A 6,457-nucleotide genomic window follows, 5' to 3' on the forward strand; every position below is an offset into this window, starting at 1 on the left:
CACTGGACATAGGGTGCCACCAGTAGCACTGTTACCCGGGGATCCATTTTGCTGCAATGGCTGCCACTGCTAGAAAAATTTCCTCCGTGTCTCCCTTTCTTTGTGTCAAAGGCTGAGTCAGGATATCTAATGGGTAGGCACATGCCCACAGCTTAGCTGCTACAGGGGCTGTAAGATAAGTTATTCAGGGTTTCCTGTGATACAGGAAGAAGTAGGCTTTTCTTCCCAACAAGAATGATGAAGTAGGGTATTACCTGAGCTTTGGAAGGGGTCACAGAAGTTGGGAAGCCAAAAAACAAGATAAATGCCCACTAGAATCCACCCCTCCAGTTGTATAACATTAACACACATCCCTCTTACCAACTTACCCTTCAGTAGAATAGCAATTCTCTGGTCTAACATAAATTCTCTGGTCTAACATAATACAACTATCCTTCTCACAACAGGGGAACAACTCAAAATCCCATCAGTTACTGTATCCAGGTCCCAAACCAAGATCTTTCCTGATCCAGTCATGATCCCATCCTGACATTCTATAACTTCGGAATCAAACCTGAAAGCTAACCAATAACTACATATCCTATGTATATGTAAAACAGAGGGAGGAAGGGAGAGAAAAGAAGAAAGCTAGGTAGCTAAAATACATAAATATATAGGTAACAAAGGAAGGAGGAAAATATGACTGATAATGTAATCTTCATTTCCACAGGTAGTCATGAACAATTAATTGATATTAATAATGTTCCTTAACTACAATCTAATTCATGTTCCCTTTATCTTTAGCCAGCATCTCAGCTACGCAAGATTTTAAAAATCTGAATAGTGACTTTAATTCTCATGTGGGAGAGATCTGACATCCTTATGATCTTGCCCATATAAGACTGTCCTAGTCTTTCATTAACTGCCATCACTGGACATGGCAATTCCAGAATCCTCTCAAGGAGATCTTTCCATCCATTATCCTCTCTGCTACCACTGTGTAGCAGAAAAACTATTTTCTACTGATAGTCAAAGTTATAACAATATTAGAATCTCCTCTTGGTCAGTTTATCCAAGTAGCAAAAGGAGCCCAAATTGGCCAGCAAGAAGTCTCTTCAGAGCCCAGTGTTGCTGGGATAAAAAGCAAAATTTTGCAAGTAGATCATTAGGTATTACAAAAAGAGGTGCCCACTTTTACCTCTTGTTTCCTTGCCCCATAAATTCCTGGTTGGGAGAAAGTTCAGCACATATTGTCCACTGGTATGAAACTTATACTATATCCTGTAAAACAGCACCCTAAGCTTACAGGGTAACATCAAAAATTGAGGTACCAAAATTGAGTCTTTAAAAGACCATTTCTCTGTTCCATAAGGTCAACTGCTTCTGGTGATGGTGTAAAAGTAAATGCTCGGACTTTCCTGGTGGTCCAGCAGTTAAGACTCCGTGCTCCCAATGCAGGGGCCCCAGGTTTGATCCCTGGTCAGGGAACTAGATCCCACATGCTGCAACTAAAGATCCAGCATGCCCCAACTAAAGATCCCACACACCACAACGAAGACCCTGCCTGTCACAATTAAGACCCTGTGCAGCCAAATGAATGTATTTTTTAAATTTCCCCCCAAAGTCCTTTAAAAAAAAGAAAGTAAATGCCAAAGAATCCTATGGACACTAGCCTTATCCCTTGTATTAGTCATCTATTGTCAAGTAACAAGTTACACCAAAACTTTGCAACTTAAAACAGTAAACATTTATCTCACACAGTTCCTATGGGTCGGGAATCTGGTAATGGTTTAGCTGAATGGTTCTGGATCAGGGCTTCTCATGAGATTGCAGTTAAGTTATCTGCAGGGGCTCAGTCATCTGAAAGCTTGACCGTGGGTGGAGGATGAGTGTCCAAGATGGCTCCTTCACATTGCTATTGGCAGGAAGCCTCAGTTCCTCTCGTGGACTTCTCCATAAAGCTAACTTGATAGGTCCTCGTAACAAAGTAGCTGGTTTCCCCCTGAGCAAGTGATTCAAGACAGCAAGATACAAGCCACAATATCTTTTATGAGGGAGCTCCAGAAGTTAAACAGCAACATTTCCACAACATCCTATAGTTCACACAGTGCTACGGATTGAATGTGTCCCCACAAAATTCATATGTTGAAATCCCAACCCCCAGGGTGATGGTATTAGGAGTTGAAGCCTTTGGGAAGTGATTAGGTCATGAGGGGAGAGCCCTCACCAACAGGATTAGTACCCTTATAAAAGAGGCCTGAGAAAGCTCCCTTGTCCCTTCCACCATGTGAGATGGAACCGCTATCTATGAACCAGGAAGTGGGCTCTCACAAGACAACAAATGTGCCAGCATCTTGATTTTGGACTTTCCAGCCTCCAGAACTGTGAAAAATAAATTTCTGTTATGTATAAGCTACCTAGTCCATGGTTTTGGCTGTGCTGGGTCTTCGTTGCTGTGCAGGTATTTTATCTAGTTGCGCTGAGTGGGGGCTACTCTTCGTTGTGGTGCACGGGCTTCTCATTGTCGTGGCTTCTCTTGTTGCGGAGCACGGGCTCTAGGTGTGCAGGCTTCAGTAGTTGTGGCATGTGGGCTCAGTAGTTGTGTCTTGCAGGCCCTAGAGCTCAGGCTCAGTAGTTGTGGCACATGGGCTTAGTTGCTCCGTGGCATGTGAGATCTTCCCAGGCCAGGGCTCAAACCCATGTCCCTTGCATTGGCAGGAAGATTCTTAACCACTGTGCCACCAGGGAAGCCCCCAGTCCATGGTATTTTGCTACAGAAGCCCGAATGGATTAAGACACAAAGTCAGCCCAATTCAGGATGTGAAGGGATTACACAAGACTAGGATCGCTGGGGACCATCTTGACAACTGTCTACCACATTCCTTTTATTATAAAGTGAGTTCCTTGGTTAGAAACGATGTTGGTGGGATGCCAAGTTGATGAATAGATCCATTCATCCCTAACACACATCCTATTAGTCTTTTTTTTTAACATCTTTATTGCAGTATAATTGCTTTACAATGGTGTGTTAGGTTCTGCTTTATAACAAAGTGAATCAGCTATACATATACATATGTTCCCATATCTCTTCCCTCTTGTGTCTGTCCTATTAATCTTTCAACCTCAGGTTGATTAAGCACTTCCTGTGTACATCGGTTGGTTTTCCTTTCCTGAATACTTCTGCACATTCCAAGATACCCATGCTCACCATAGGTTTTCTACCTATATCATCTTGATTAAGTAGTAGGTGATGCCTGGGATGTCATAAATATCCCGAGTCTGACTCACAAGGCTCAAATCTTAACATCTCCTTTACGTCTGCAGAACCAGCCAATTACATACATCAACATTGCCTCCTAGACTAAAAATCTTGGGAAGCTTAAAACAACGATTCTCAAACATTAACGTGCATAGAAATCACCTGCAATGTTGTTAAAGTGAAGATTCTGACTCAGGAAGTCTGGAATGGAGCCTGAGATTACGCATTTCTAACAATCAGCCAGGCAATGATGCCTGGTCCTCGGATCACACTGAGTAGTAGCAAGGGCTCAGCACTGGAGTAAAAGGAGCCTTTAATCTAAGATGGGTACACCTGTTTTTGCGATACTGGCTTCCCAGCCAACCTCGCTTTTTGAAAGGATTTCCGGATTGGAAGTCAGACCTTGACTTCCAACGGTCCCAGCCTGTGGAAGCAAGAGACAAGAATCTTGAACACCTCGTGACCCATCCTAACCGGGAAGGGCAGACAGAAGGGGCAGAGACCAAAAGGACCGGGATCAGGTGAAATGTGGAAGGCTCATGGGACCCGCCAGTTGCCCAGGTTTGGCGGGCACCAACCCCTGAGTTTCTCCTTATACCATTTCGGGGTAAAGAGTCAGAGCCACTTACTGCAACGCAGAACACCCGCTCCTTACTGGAGCTCCCAGCCCGCAGTACTTTCGGTGAATGACGCAGTTGCGCTTTCCCAAAGAGATTGTGCAGAGCTGAGGCCCCGCCCCCTCCTTTCTAATTGGGCAGGAGCACGTGGGGTGTGGGGGTGGGGGCGCTGGTCCGCTATTATTGGATAATTAAAGAAAGGTCTGCAAGGGTCGGGGCAAGGAGAGCCATACAACGCAGCCTCTGATTGGTCCCGGTCGGTCGAGGGCGTGTGCAGCGCTTCGGGGAAAGAGGTCCGCCGAGTCTGCGCCTCCCGCGCTGCGCCTGCGCGTGAGGGGCCAGAATAGGGAAGTCCTCTTACGTGCGGAAGACTCTTGACACTGAGGGGATGGCAATGGAGGTGCAAAGCTCCAGGGGTCCCCAAAAGCTTAATATTCAAGATAAATCATATTTCAATGCAGTGGTTTTAAAAGCAAAATTAGTGCAAGAAATCTTCGAACAAAATATCAAAAATTTAAAGACAAGATCAGTAAGATGGATGTTAATTTAATAGTATTTAAAGAGCTTCGGTTGATTGAGAGAAATTGTCAAAAATGGTAGTTCTCTCTGTTGAGACCGAGTTGGGCAAAGAAGTAGATTTTAAAAATATTACTGATGTTTGGGCTTCCCTGGTGACGCAGTGGTTGAGAATCTGCCTGCCAATGCAGGGGACACGGGTTCTGAGCCCTGGTCTGGGAAGGTCCCACATGCCGCGGAGCAACTAGGCCCGTGAGCCACACTACTGAGCCTGCGCGTCTGGAGCTTGTGCTCTGCAACAAGAGAGGCCGCGACAGTGAGAGGCCAGCGCACCGCGATGAAGTGTGGCCCCCACTCGCCGCAACTAGAGAAAGCCCTCGCACAGGAACGAAGACCCAACACAGCCAAAAATTAATTTAATTAATTAAATTTTAAAAAAAGAAAAGAAACTTGTTTAAAAATATATATATATTACTGATGTTTGGTTCCACTAAAACTAGTGTCAAATATACACACTAGCCAGACATTAGTTAAAACAGTGAAACCGATTTTATTACAGTAGTTCCCCCATTTATCCTTGGTGGGGGTAGGGTCCAAGACCCCCAGTGGCTGCCTGAAACTATGGATCTACTGAGCCCTATGTATACTATATTTTCATACACATACATACCTATGATAAAGTTTAATTTATTAATTAGGCATAATAAGAGATTAACAATAATAATAATAAAATAGAACAATTATAACAATATACTGTAATAAATGTTATCTGTTATGGTTCTCTCTCAAAATAACTTATTGTACAAGTCTAATGCCCGTCCATCTTAACTAAGCACTCATTACACACTGTGGCATATTTTTTATAAATGGCATATTCATTTCTAATATGTATGTATATAAACTTATTTATTCATCTATTTTTGGCTGCGTTGGGTCTTTGTTGATGGGTGCAGCCTTCCTCTAGTTGCAACGAGCGGGGGCCGCTCTTCGTTGCGGTTGTGCAGGCTTCTCACTGTGGTTGCTTCTCGCAGAGCAAGGGCTCTAGGCGTGCGGGCTTCAGTAGTTGTGGCACATGGGCTCAGTAGTTGTGGCTCGTGGGCTCTAGAGTGCAAGCTCAGTAGCTGTGGTGCATGGGCTTCACGGCATGTGGGATCTTCCCGGACAGGCGGATTCTTAACCACGGAGCCGCCAGGGAAGTTCCATGGCTGTAACTTTTGCAATTTGGGGTGCAACAGCAAAACTAGTGGGAGGCCCGTGCACCGTGGCGAGGAGTGGCCCCCGCTCGCGGCAGCTGGAGATGGCCTGCGCGCAGCGGCAAAGACCCAACACAGCCAGAAATGGAAGTGAATGAATGAGTGAATTTATTAAAAATAAAATAAAATACATTAAAACATGCACATAGGCTTCAATATGGCTTGAAAGGTGGTAGAGAGCTGAGACAAGCCCATCAACCCCTTCAGGAAACTTTCTCCTCTTCTCCCCATACTGATTCAGTCATATAATCATTTACTCAGGCAAATAATAATTGTTGAGCAACCACTACATCCCAGGTACTGTTGAAAAAACTGGGTTCCTGCGGTCATGGAGATACAGCCTAGTCAGGGTAGGGGGCATGAGGAGAGAAACAAAAAACAAAATAATTTCTTCAGGGTATTGATTTCTGCTATTTACTCATTCTTCATGAAACATTACACACTTCACGTGAACCAGACCCAGCGCCCAACACTGAGTGTACAAACGTGAATAACGACCCATTTCTTATCACAAGGATGGAAGACCCAAGAATGAATGCAAACAACTGCAGGAGAAGATTGTACAGGAAAAGACAAGCAATTCTACTGGGATGACATTTAATTTCCAAGGGCTGCCATAACAAAGTAGCACAAACTAGGGGCTTCCCTGGTGGTGCTGTGGTTAAGAATCTGCCTGCCAGTGCAGGGGACATGGGTTCGAGGCCGGGTCCAGGAAGATGCCACATACCGGGGAGCAACTAAGCCCATGCGCCACAACTACTGAGCCTGCACTCTGGAACCTGCAAGCCACAACTACTGAAGCCTGCACGCCTAGAGCCCGTGCTCCACAACAA

The sequence above is a fragment of the Pseudorca crassidens genome, chromosome 15 (genome assembly GCF_039906515.1).
Source record: "Pseudorca crassidens isolate mPseCra1 chromosome 15, mPseCra1.hap1, whole genome shotgun sequence".
Classification (NCBI taxonomy): domain Eukaryota; kingdom Metazoa; phylum Chordata; class Mammalia; order Artiodactyla; family Delphinidae; genus Pseudorca; species Pseudorca crassidens.